The sequence below is a fragment of the Saccopteryx leptura genome, chromosome 4 (genome assembly GCF_036850995.1).
Source record: "Saccopteryx leptura isolate mSacLep1 chromosome 4, mSacLep1_pri_phased_curated, whole genome shotgun sequence".
Taxonomy (NCBI): Eukaryota; Metazoa; Chordata; class Mammalia; order Chiroptera; family Emballonuridae; genus Saccopteryx; species Saccopteryx leptura.
The window spans coordinates 18677623-18691335 of NC_089506.1; positions in this window are offsets into that span (position 1 = coordinate 18677623).

The window sequence follows — 13713 nt, forward strand, 5'->3', positions numbered from 1 at the left end:
TAAAGCCAAATTTCTAACCTTGGGGCTCACCTATCATCACTGTTGGGATAAAATTAGATTTCTGATATGACTATCTGTTTAAGCTGCACAGTCTAATGACATTTAAGTTAGCCTTATTGTTATTATTATTATTATTGCAATCTGGGAAGAAAAGGTGAGAGGCAGAGAAAATGTTTCTATTTTATACTCAAGGAATGAGTCAGGCTTAGTATAATTGGAGTATGGAATTATACATATGTGTAGGATGAATTTTAATATATGATAATATTATAAGTTTCTTAGTAGTTTTGATTAATCATTTTGGCATAATTACCTTGTTTTATTATATAATTCATGTTATGATACCGCCAGGTGCAAGCGTAGTCAGTAGAGACTTTGCTTTAATTTCCATAGTTTCTTAAAAGGCTTAATTTAAGCAAGGTGCATCTCAGCGTATAAGAGGCACAGTGCTATGTGGAAAGTGTTAGCAAAGGAATGTGGGCACGGACCATGGTGGCTGGTCTGCTCCCGCACTCAGCAGTAACTCCTGCCCTAGGTGTCAGGGTCAGATGTGGGTTTGATGCCGGTTCCACCACTTGTAAGTTTAAACTCCATAAACCACAATCGATGATCATCAATGTTCTCATCTGTGTATAAGGGAAAAATAAAAGTACTCACGAGCTTGTTGCTAAAAATTGATAAAATAATGTGAAAGCAATTGAAGAGATGTTGGTATTATGTAAGAACTTATTTAGAAAGAATGTCTTCTCAACATTGAAAGATGATTCTGAGGGGAGTTGTATTATAAGCTTTAGTAGCAAGGACAATGGGCAGAGCTCTATATGTCTACTTTAACTCCTGGCTGTTGAAATTCTAGCTCCCCACCCCAAAGTCTTATAAATATGCCTTTGTATCGTGATAATCCACAGTAAAATGTTAATTTGAGTTCATCATTTTGAAGGATTATAAATGTTTTTGTATTAATTAGAAGTTTATTAATGCCTGATCTCTACTGAATTACAAAGTAGGAAGATAGAGAATTGCTTTGTGTGTGTTCTTATGGTCTGGAACAGGGAAATCTTATACAGTGATACCTCGGTTCTCGAACATAATTCGTTCCGGGAGAACGGTCGAGAACCAAATTGTTCGAGAACCGAAACAATGAAACCCATAGGAAATAATGGAAACTGGATTAATTTGTTCCAAGCCCCAAAAATATGCCTATTTACTGGTGCTTTCTCACAAATAACGACTTCATTGATGCTGTCACCTGCTAACTCTTTTTCTTTAATGAAAATAAGAAGCAGCTTCTCCATTTCCTCCATTATCTGAGGCCTTTGCTTTGTTAACAATGTAACACCTTTGGCAACATTGGCAGCCTTTATAACAGCTTTATTCTTAAGGAAAGTTGAGATAGTAGATCTTGGCATGCCATACTCAGCAGACAGATCTGAAACACGTGTGCCCTGTTCATATTTGGCAATGATTTCTTTTTTCAGCTCAATCGTTGTTCTCACAGCTTTCCGCTTACCTTTGTCTGCATTACCACTTCTGGCTTTCTTTGGACCCATGTCTAAGGGTTAAATTCAGTGTACAAAGCGTGCACAAAGCGTGAGTCTCTCCACAAAGCGTGAGTCTCACCACAAAGCGTGACTCTCACCACAAAGCGTGACTCTCACCACAAAGCGTGACTCTCTCCACAAAAACATGATTCTCTCTCTCCACAAAGCGTGACAAAGCGTGACTCACACTGATGACGCAGGCAAGGCGCGCTCGGCCGAATGAACGCCATTCGGCTCAACTCGGCTAATCTCGGACGTTCGAGTTCCAAATATTTGTTCGGATTCCAAGACAAAATTTTCTCGAATTTTCTGGTCGAATACAGATTTGGTCGAAAGTCAAGGCGTTCGAGAACCGAGGTATCACTGTAAACTTATTTTACATTACACAAATTGAGTTCTGTATCCTCACCAGCAACTTGACTGGAGTGACAGTCATACCTGACGGTGTAACCTGGTTTCCCTTCTTCCTCCTTCTGGGTTAGTTACATTTAGGGTTCATACCACATTCCAAGAGTAGCGCTTTTTTTTTTCTGCATTGCCTCATTGTGGGCACCACTTAAATTCCATGATGCCCAAAATATCACAAACACAAACCCTGAGGATTCAGAGAATCAGATAAAATTCCCAGTAACAAGGAGCAACTCAGGACCAAATAGTGCATGTCCTGTTGTTGATGTCCTCACCACTGGGACAATCTCACTGATTGATTTTACTTCCCCTTTGCTTCTCAGCTCCTTCCCTTCCCTCAACCCCTTGTCTATCCTCTGAGGCTCTAACTTAGCACCCAATGCTTGGAGATTGCTTGAGCATCAAAGGTCTTTACTTTATTTCTTTTCACTTTGTCCATGACTAAGGGGTCTTACTTTCCTCCTTCAGATCTGCCAGGAGACTTTTACCCACTAGTTATCATTTCCTCCAAGAAGATCTATTACCAGCATCTAAAGTAATACTCTTCACCATCTTGCAGGCTAGTTTCAAAAGCAGAACATTATCATAGATATACTAAGAAGTCAAATAGGCAGGCATATAGTTATTTACTGTGGGAAAAACAAAAAATGATTAAAATAATTGGTAACTAAGAGGTGGACAGCAAGAATCACCATGGATAAAGAGGAACTGAGCTTGTTATTCATAATCTGTAGAAGGCTGTAGCAAATAAATAGGTTCTGTTACCTAATGACTCAGTCAGGCCACTTTTTGAGATAAGAGTGAACATGTATAAGAAACTCAATCCCCACCAGGCAGGAACAATCTCAAATCCTGAGTATGGCTGTAAGCCTGGTATCCATCCTGTTTCCTGAGAATGCTGAGTGTCCCTGTGCCTCGGAAAGCTGTCTTCTTATTACCCCTACTGCATGAGCTAGACAAATAACTGGATGTTTGCCCTCAAGGATGATTGTCTCAGGGCTTCACTGCCTGCCTGGAGAACTTCCTGGGACCCTGCCCAGTTTGCCAAGGTTTTATGGTCTCAATTAATCTAAGCCCCTGGTCGGCAAACTGCAGCTCACAAGCCACATGCAGCTCTTTGGCCCCTTGAGTGTGGCTCTTCCACAAAATACCATGTGCAGGTGCTACCCCGATAAGGAATGTACCTACCTGTATAGTTTACGTTTAAAAAATTTGGCTCTCAAAAGAAATTTCAATCGTTGCACTGTTGATACTTGGCTCTGTTGACTAATGAGCTTGCCGACCACTGGTCTAAGCCAACGCCCTCTCCCTTTTATTCCAGCTGGGTCTACTGGTCCAGGAAACCCTAATGTATCGCTTCTCACACTGATAGACACCAGGAAAACTAGACCCCCTCCATCCTCATTTCTGGTGTGGTGACATATTATTTGGACTCAATTAAAATATCAATCCTGTGCCCTAGTCAGTCATCAGAAGGGGTGGAACTCTCTTTACTCACCCTTCGTCTCTCTCATGCAGAAAACTCATTGATCCCATAGTATCTCCCCAGCTCTCATTCAACAATAGTTCAATTCTTTTATCAATTTATCCTACTGGTAATGTGACACGGAATATTTCAGTCCAGTGCTTCTGAACAATGTTTCATTTAGAAGATAATGGAAATAACTACTAGCTTAAGCACAGAATTGTTAATAGACCATAAAAAGGTATTTGTTCAATAAAATATCAGTCCTTGCTTTCCTACCATACCCTTTATCTCAGCACCGTGTTGATGTCTCTGTACAGTAATAATTTCATTTTTGAACTTTAAAATAATCCTTTAAATGACTTACGCATGGCTGAGGAGGCATGGCCATCCCAGAGTGTGACAACAGGGCATGTCAAATGGATTCTGTGAATATTTTCTGACTTTTCAATGCACATTTTATAAGTTGAGCCTAATTAAAAATAATTCACAACTAAAGTAGTTGACAGACGATATAATAATTTAGTTATAAAATGTTTCCTATAGCTGAATGTTCTCTCAAATAATAATGATGGCATCCCTGAATCAGTAGCTGTTATAGACTGGAAATAGAAGGAACTAGGAATAAAAGAAAATATTGTGAACTAGAGAACACTGTTGCTTTCCTGTCATTTGTAAAACTCAAAGATTTATCAAGAAGGCAGAGTAGAAGGGGGAAAGGGGGGATACCACCCCCATTTCATTTTGGCCGGGGTATGATGGCACATAGGAAGGGCCGGGCTGGGAGAGGCTTGTCAACATTCAGTCACACACTTTGCACTGAGGCACCTGAAATAATGCAATAAACTGACACAGCTTGCAGATTGAATATAAAAATGGGGAATGTAAGTGCATACCTTGGTAGATGAAGAAACACAATGGAAGGGACAGACTCTGAGGTCCAGGAGACCTGGGTTCAAATCTTGCCTCTGCATTTAATGAGTTTACTACTTGCAATCTTAGGCAACTTTTTCAACCTTCCATAGACTCATTGGTCTTATCTTTTATGTTAATATAATAATAATTATAAAGAAACACGGCAATCTTCTAGCTCATTGGCAGACTCACTAGATGTTGTGCACTGTAGTCTGATTCAGTCCTCAGAAGAGCAGACTCATCATCAGCATATGTGCTCATAAATAATTGGATTGAGGCTTCCGGACCAAAGGGGACACAAGAGGGGACTAACAAGGGGATAGAACCTATTGAAACTCAAACCGGTGTTAACAACAGACTAAAACAGATGAGTCTAGGCTCTTTGGAGCCTGCCAAGTTCACGTAGAATCTGAGTAGGATGAGCTAAATCACACCAAGTGGGGGGAGGTGTCTGGGGTCCTAGCCTTCAGCTCTGGGACACAGTGAGCCACTGTGGACTGCCAGCACAGTCCCCACCAGAGCCAAGGAGTTGGAGCTGCTGCCGTGTCCTGGCATACCTAGCTGGGGTAGCAATAGAATTTTAGGAGACTTTGCTATTCTTCTGCCCTTACTTTGTTCTTCAATGTCCTGGTTCAAGGTTAGATTGGCACTCCAACTAAAAATATTTTTGTCATCGCAAGAGGTGATCACTCAGTCTTGGCTTATTTCCCTTATAGGTACATGAACAAACGTATTCAGTATTTCTTAGAAAATCATCTCCATTGCTTAGGGGTCCACTGCTAGGAGGTGTCGCCTAGAGTGCGTTACCCTGCCATGGTTTCCTGTTTGTCAGCTAGGTTTTGCTGAAGCTCCATCTCCAAAGTCTCAGAAATGTAATCCGCAGGCTCTGCCTCACTCTGATAACATCCCAAACGAGGGCTGTTATGTTGAGAAGCTCCAAGACAGGTACTCGAACTGGCTTTTTTTCTACTTTAATTCCAAGTTTATAGAACCAGATATGTACATCATTTCTGAGTTCAGCTGCTCTATGATTCTGTTCAACTTGCTCCTTTATCTCTCTGCAGGAGTCTGGAATCCTGCTACTTCCATTTATTATCCCTCCAACCTGAATCTTAGCAATGAGAGTGATGGAAGGTGGCCAGTGTGGTTCCATATGTCTGCAGGGAGTCTAACCCAGCATGGTCATTATAGTGATTCTTTCTGCTTCCTTTCTGTATGTATTAGGTAAGAAATAGCACGAACAATTGGAGCCCGGAGTAGACTAACAAATACAGGAGGCTGATATATGACAGAAAGTTGGAAAAGTTATTCTCTGTTATACTGAGAAAACTGGTCATCCATATGTGGCAAAAAAAAAAAAAAAAAAAAATGAAACCAGTTCCTTGTTTATACCAAGAACAAAAATCAATTCCCGGTCAATTAAAAAAATGTTCAAAGCCAACCTGTAAAAGTAGGAGAAAAAATAACACAGGAGGATATCTTTATAAATACTTTGTAGGGAATATTTCATGAATGGAGCAAAAAAATATAAACTATAATGAGAATATTGATGAATTTTGTTACATTAAAAAATCCTTATAGGAATCTAAACACAGAACACAGAGAAAGAAAAGACAAGGCAAAAATTGGGATATTTGCAATGCATATAATCAGAAAATAATTGGTTTCCAGAAAATGACAAAACATCTAAAATCAAAATAGAAAAATATAGACCCAATAGACAAATGGCCAAGAAATCTGAATAACAAATGACAGGGCAAACCAAGTAGTGACTAAGAAAAGCAAACTAAAGCCCCAATAATGTTTTAGTTAACATTAGGAAAAAATTTTAAAGTCTACCAGTGGCAAATATTGGCAAGTGTGTGGAGAAAAGAGAATTATTTTAACAGCCCAGTGAGAATTTATGTTAGAACAGTCTATTTATACAGCAAACCTTCATTAAATATTAAATTAAAAATATATATACTCCTTTTAATTATTATAGTTTTAGGTTTTTAATCTGAAAAATGGTATGACAACATTGTTCATAATAGCTTTGGAAATCGTCAATTGACAGAGAAATTGTGGTGAGAATTTAAACACAATATCATCATTCTGTGCTAAACACTATTTTTTTGCCCCCAAATTAAATATAATAGAACTTTGTTAACAATAGCCCTGTTTTAAGCAGTCTTGAGGACAAGCAAAATAATTTGCTACCAAAAAAACTTGCTCCCGGAAACAAGCCTATGAACCATACAGAATAGCCTGTTTTAACAATTAATAATTATCCTATCATCTCAAGACTATACAACTCATCAAAATTCTTTTCAAGATTCTCACTCCAGGCCCTGGCCAGTTGGCTCAGCGGTAGAGCATTGGCCTGGCGTGCGGGGGACCCGGGTTCGATTCCCGGCCAGGGCACATAGGAGAAGCGCCCATTTGCTTCTCCACACCCCCCCTCCTTCCTCTCTGTTCCCCTCCCACAGCCAAGGCTCCATTGGAGCAAAGATGGCCCGGGCACTGGGGATGGCTCCTTGGCCTCTGCCCCAGATGCTAGAGTGGCTCTGGTCGCGGCAGAGCGACGCCCGGGAGGGGCAGAGCATTGCCCCCTGGTGGGCAGAGCGTTGCCCCTGGTGGGCGTGCCGGCGCATGCGGGAGTCTATCTGACTGTCTCTCCCCGTTTCCAGCTTCAGAAAAATACAAAAAGAAAAAATAAATTAAAAAAAAAAAAAAGATTCTCACTCCAAAGATGTAATACCATAGTCCCCGTTCAACCCCAAACTGCTTCAAGCCTTGTAAGGTCTACCTTAAAATCACCCACCCCAGTTTCTAAAATCCCATGAATATCTTTTGCTTTCCACCCTCTGAAGCACTTTAAAAACTATGTCAGCATTGTGTTCTTTTTTGCTGCGAGAAGTTAATAAACTTCACTTGATTAGCAAGTTATTCTGGTGATCTTTTGAGCAGTCAACGCAAATATATATTTTTTTATTTTTTATTTCAGAATTGAAATTTTATTTGTTGTTCAGAGGATAAGTCTGGAGATATTTCAATTCGTACACAATTCTTAACAATGTAAATACTATATGTTGACTTTAAAAATAACCCTATAGCTATGCATACCAATATAACTCTCACAAAAATATTATTGACTTGAAAACAGTAATAAAACAAAAGCTACTATAGAGCAATACAGTTTGCCACCATTTCATTAAAATTAAAAATAATGAACATTGATAGTATAAGTTATTTAAGATACATGCAAATGTGATAAAAGCTAAAAACATCAAGGTTGGTAATAGACACCAAGTAGAGGGTTTGAAAAATGGGGCTTGGGAGAAATAGTATTGCAATCAGAAAACACAAAGGAGATTTGAACTGTATTTGTAATGTTTTAGCTCTCAAGAGAAGTGGTGGCCTCAGAGGTATTCATTATTATCATTTAAACCTTTTCACAATTTTACTTATTTCGTAAATTTTAAAGAAAAGAGTAATATAGGGTACAATATTTGAAAGTGATTGTTTCCAGAAAAAGCGGATCAGTGTCAAATGATGCAGAGTATTCAAACTTTAAAACGCAAAAAAATGTCCTTTGCCTTTTAGTACCTAATAAATTTTTGTTGACTTGGTGAGAGGAGTGTGGAGAGGTGGGAATGGAGGCTGGGAAGAGACTGGAAACTGTGGAGCTAGACACAGGAGTATAGACAATGTTTATGAAAGCTAGGCTTACTCCAACTGAACTCTGTTGTTAAATGGCCTGGGCACGATTCAAAAGCGACACACTGTGTAGAAGTTTATTTCGTGTGCTTTTTTTGTGTGTGTATTCGCTGTCACTCTTTAAACCAAAAGACACTGTAATCAGTTCTTCTACTGAGAATTAAAAACACAAGTATTTATGGTCATGCAGTTTTCATTCTTACAGACTTTAATTTCATTGACTACAGACCACATGACACAACTAAGACAGCCAGGAAAGTTCAACAGGGTGAGTACAGAGGAGTAAATTTACCGAAGAGCCTCCCATTTGTTGGTTCAGCTTTAGGAATAACAGGCAAAGGAAAACTGGAGAGGGAAAGATCGAAGAATCAGAAAGAGGCAAGAGAAAAACAGGAAAAATAAAACAGGATGGGAGTGAGGATTAGGGAAAGCCTTTCTCAATTTGCAATTACTGACCCATGCAAGCACATTTAATACTTCCGTTGCCTTCAATAAATACATTTACAATTAAAAACGCATTATCTGTGCATGACACATTGTAAAACTATGTGCTCTCTTATGGAAGCTCAACTATTTAACTAAATGCTAATGTTACTGGTGATGTTGGCTCTCAGTTCTTGAGTTCAGCAAAGAAAGAATTTAGAGCCAAGAATTTAGAGCAGAAGAAGTTTATTTAGCATGCAAAGCGAAAGTACACTGAAAGAGAAAATTTGAACGAATTGCTCAGAGAGCTACCTCGGCCTTTTAGAAAAAAAGTCACAGAGGCAATGGCAGTGAGCCGGCTGGGCTGCGTGAACTCGGGAAACAAGTTAGAGGCAAAGGAAGGGCTCTTGGAGACAAGTTCAGGGGGTTAGCTTGGGATGAGCTACCACTGCCCCCTTGTTGCATGTCTCTTGGGAACCCTTAGAGCTTACAAGAAAGAAAGCAAGATGTACTCCCAAAGAAAGAAAGTGTGGGCATGCTCTAGAGAGAGAGCATGCCCTGGGTTCTCTGTCTGAAAGGTTTTTATATTCCCTAATGACAGAATTTAGGGGAGGTCTCAGGGGAGGTTGTCAACGGGATATTCCTCTTTCCAGGTATGTCCTTTAGTATGCTGGTTTATCTGTTTTGTTTTGGGTTTTTTTGGCAGAGACAGAGAAAGGGACAGATAGGGACAGACAGACAGGAAGCGAGAGAGATGAGAGGCATCAGTTCTTCATTGCAGCACCCCAGTTGTTCATTGATTGCTTTCTCATATGCGCCTTGATGGGGGGCTACAGCAAAGCGAGTGACCCCTTGCTCAAGCCGGATGAGCCCGTGCTCAAGCTGGAGATCTCGGGGCTTTGAACCTGGGTCCTCTGCATCCCAGTTCAATACTCTATCCACTGTGCCAGCACCTGGTCACGCTATGCTGACTTATCAAAATGAACTTTCAGGGACAAGGATGTGGTCTCTACTGACTGGTTGGGTGGGTCATTGCTCGCTGCATCTGGTCCTGATGTCAGCCATGGCATAGCTTCATCTCACTTTGCTGCTTCTGTGGGCCTGGAGCTGAAACACAACTGAGACCTAGATGTTAACTCTATTTGACCAAAACTCTGTCTTTGTAGTGTACAAACCCAGTATTGTTTCTAAGATTATTTGTTGCTGATTAGAACTTCATTGTCTTGAGGGTTCAAGGGTTAAGGAATTGCTTGTGCAAGGGAGAAGGGGCAGGTGAGTTTGGGAGCGGGATGGGGTCAGTTTGCATCAGTTATCTGTCTGTTTCCCCATTCCACTTTCCAATAAATTTTCCTAGCTTCTTACTATCCTGCTCGGTGACAAAAATGTTAATCCTGTAGCAGCAGCATCTGGAAGATTCGGTATACCAAATGAAGTCAGAAATGATTACAAATGGAGGTTAAACCAGAGTACTATACTAAAGTATAAAGGTAGAAAATAAAAATTTAATAGTAATAATCAAAATAAGATATAGTCATTGATTTGCTCTTAAGAGAGTTGCCAAATTAAACTCAGATGACCAGTTAAGTTTAAATTTCAGACAAACAGCAAAAATATTTCAGTGTAACGATGTTCCTTGCAATATTTAGGACATGCTTACATTAACATTGTAATGTGTGGTTTCTGTAAACTTCACACTTAGCAGGGCATCTGTATTATATCTGGCAACCCTGTTCTCAGATGTTCTTACTGGCTTTTCAGTCTGAGTGAAACATTTATGTCCCTTTTGTTTCTCACTCTTAAATTTTGTTTTCATTTTTCCTGTATATTTTTCTGTCTCTTTTACTTTCCACCTCTTTCAGAGGAGTAACCAAATAAGATTTCATTTCTCTGAAAATATCTTATCGTTCAGACTAATGACTTTACTCACAACTTTCTCTAAAATATCTAGTCATGTTTTGTTTGATGAGTTTCTGTTTAAAGACTGTTAGCATGCCAATCTGCCTCAAAAAACATTTTGCTCAGAAAACCCAATCCTGGATTTTCTGTCTTTGAATTAAAGAGAAAGTGAAAAAGACTGTCCTGTACTCATTTCAGGTCCATTGGCTGGGACCCTGTAAATTAGAGAGAAAAGACAGATTAACAGGAGAAAATCAGAACGTTATTTATGTGCATATCACACATACACACGAGATATCAGCAACAGATGATTAGTAGAATTAGTGAGGTGATCACAGTGTAAGATATAAATATGTGGGATCAATGTACAGTAGCCCCGAGACTAATATTTCTAGTATAGTAATATATACCAATTATTCTTTTTTTAAAATATTTTATTTATTGATTTTTTAGAGAGAGAGGAGTGAGAGAGAGAGAGAGACAGAGAGAGAGAGAAGGGGGAGGAGCAGGAAGCTTCGACTCCCATATGTGCCTTGACTGGGCAAGCCCAAGGTTTCGAACTGGCGACCTCAGTGTTCCAGGTCGACGCTTTATCCCACTGCGCCACCACAGTTCAGGCCAATTATTCTTAAATTTAAAAAAAACCTAGTAAAAAGAAAAAAATGGGCAGATGACATAAAAAGACTTTCTACAAAGAAGATATACAGATGGCTAATAGACATGAAAAGATGCTCAACATCACTAATCATCAGAGAAATGCAAATCAAAACCATAGTGAGAGCCCACCTCACACCAATCAGAATAACTATTATCAAAAAGTCAATGGGTGATGTGTTGACCACAATATGGAGCAAAGGGAACCCTTGAGCACTATTGGTGGGACTGCAAATTGGTGCAGCCACTCGGAAAATAGTATGGAGAGTCCTTCAAAACTAAAAATTGGTATGCTATGTGACTCAGCAATTCCTCTTCTGGGTATTTATCCAAAGAAAACAAAAACACTATTCAAAAAGATACACATCCCTACATTTTAATATTAAAATATTAGAATTGAAAAGATTTTTCTATTTGGCAGAATTTGCTCCTGCAGTGATTAATTAAAAATATAATCTATTATACAATTATAGATTATTTAATTAATTATATGATATAATTAATTAAAACTATAATCTATAGAGAAGAATCATTTGAAAGTGTCAACAGTTTCAACGGTTTTAATCAGAAACCACCTCTTGGAAGAAAACTGATGAGCACAGTGAGAAACAAATTGTTCCCATCTCCCGAGGAGAGATGCTGAGCACTCGGTATGTGGCAGCCATGTGACATTCCCATGTGTGCTGTGCTTACTCCTCTCTTCTGTACCTTCTGTTAAACAGAAGTGGCTGGATGGCTCCCTAAAAGCTAAGGGTCCTACCCTGTCCCCAGGACTAGAGCTCTCTTAGCCATTTAACTAGTATTCCTATTTCCATTCTACCAAGCAGAATTGACAAAGTTTACAATCCTCAAATAACCAATTTAACTAACTAGCTTTCACTTTGTTAATCCCCCCGTATGGCTTATCATCCTTAGGAACTTATCTTCCTTTTTTTTTCCTGGTCTTTCTTCTTTTCTACAAATGTACTGTTCTTTTGTTAAGATGCTACACAAGCCAGGTTTTCACTGTCCTTTTGGCTTACTTGTCACTGGGTACTCTCATTTGTCTATGTGATGAGCGCATAAATAACTTCCCGTTTGTTTTTCTCCTGTTAATCTGTCTTTTCTAATTTGCAGGGCTCCAGCCAGTGAACCTAAAATGAGTAGAGGAAAGTATTTTTTACTTCCTCTTCAATTCAAACATATAAAGTTCAGGATTGGGTCTTCTGAGTAAAATGCATTTTGCAAAGGACTGGCATGCTAATGTCATATATATCATGCTTCTTAAGAACTTTGAGTTCACTTGTGAGAAAACCTACAACACAAGTAATTGCCCAAGAAGATAAGAGATAATGCAAGGTCACATTTAATTCAGAGGGGTGGATTAAATGATCACAATTCCAAGTCCAGAGAGAAGAAAGGAGTTTTATCACAATGATTAGAGCCTTGATCCTATTGCATTATGACATTTTAGAAACTAAAAAATAGTAGTGCAAACTTTCCTTATAAGTTACAATTTTTTGCATATAAATTGTGAAGTCCCTAGCTCGTATAGATTATTAAAATCCAGTCATCTGTTAAAAAGAGAGATTGAAATATTTGCAGTAAAAAGTTTGAATTCTTTTAAATGTAATCAAAGGCAAAATAATCACAAAATATGTGCATAAAATGGTACTATTTAATAAATATTTATCACTTTAAAGCAGTAGATTTGAATATGTAACTGGCAGGTACCTGATATTCAGGAATGAGTAAATGCTCAGTTAGGATACCAGACACAAGGGGCCAGTCTTCAAAAAGGAAGAGAATTAAAAATAAAACTTGAGCTGTTAACTAAAATCATAGATTATACTAAATAAATGACAAAATATCAGGGGTTGAAATAGAGGTTGTCAGTAAGGTAAACCGTTTTTACTGAATTTTCTTATTTTTTACAATTTTCTTTAATTTTCACCTTTTCTACAAAAGCTTTCAAAAGAGATGCCCATAATTTTGTATGAGATGTGCCAGAGTTTTCTCATGGCATTGATTAAAACTCAATGGCATATTTCTTGAGCTGCCCAAACCTCCACTTGAAAATGGACTACAATCACAACAAAAGAACTGAGCTCTTTCTCAAGCAGCAGTGTGATGCTGTTAGGCATTTTGGGTAAAAAAATGCACTAATTAAATACCTTTATTCTGTTATTATTTGGACCCCACCCCTTCACACACATACACCTGCAAGAATAGATTTTGATAACAATTTAGATGCACTCAAAATATATGCTGAAAAGACAGGAGTTGAGCTTTGAGCAAGTCCCTCATACTGTTTTCCCCAAAATAAGACATCCTCTGAAAATAGGACCTACTGCAAATTTTTTTCAAGCTTAGAAATAAATATAAGGCCTCCCCTGAAAATAAGACAGCGCATCTTTAGGAGCAAAAATTAATATAAGACACTGTCTTATTTTGGGGGAAACAGAGTAGATTATTGTACATGGAAATGGAGTCACAAGAAATTCTTGATGGAATTCGGAGTTTGGCTGGTTATGCTGATGTTTGTGATGACTACAGTATATTAATAAATGTTGATTTTTTGTGTTCAACAATAAATGTGAATTCTTGTTCATGGAAAAATAAGACATCCCCTGAAAAGAAGACCTAGCGCATCTATAGAAGCAAAAATTAATGTAAGACACTGTCTTATTTTCAGGTAACCAGGTAGAAGCTCAGGGCAACTGTGAGTGAGTG